Here is a 608-nt window from a genome sequence, read left to right on the forward strand (position 1 = left end):
CAAATATAGCAATAATTGTGAGAATCGCACAAGACTGGATAGTGTTTATTTCTATTACTATGGTAGCTATTTGTTGAAACCAGCTCAATGGCACCTAACAACAACAGTATATTCTTGAGATAGTCTCTAAATTAAGAAGATAAACAATCAAGGTTTGAATTTGTCTCTCATAGACCTGTTTTAATTTTTTCTTAATCTTCTATTTTTACTTGCATATCAGCAATTAAGGTACGCTTGGGGGAGAAAAGCACACAGAACCTTCATTTGCTGATAGGCCACAACTCAAGATGAAAAGAAACAGCCCTAAATATCCATTGAAAATCAGAATGTGGAATGTGTAAAGTATGAATCTGGGAAAACTGGACTTTGTCAAAAATGAAATAGAGCGCATCAGCATCCATATCTTAGGCATTAGTGTGCTGAAATGGACTGGTATTGACCACTTTGAGTCTGACAACCACATGGTTTACTATGAAGGGAATGACAAATTGTAAAGGAATGGTGTTGCATTAATTGTCAAAAAGACCATATCCAGATCAGTCATGAAGTACAATGCTATAAGTGATAGGATGATATCCATGCACCTACAGGGAAGCCCAGTTAATACC

The sequence above is a fragment of the Chrysochloris asiatica genome, unplaced genomic scaffold, assembly GCF_000296735.1.
Source record: "Chrysochloris asiatica unplaced genomic scaffold, ChrAsi1.0 scaffold00396, whole genome shotgun sequence".
Taxonomy (NCBI): domain Eukaryota; kingdom Metazoa; phylum Chordata; class Mammalia; order Afrosoricida; family Chrysochloridae; genus Chrysochloris; species Chrysochloris asiatica.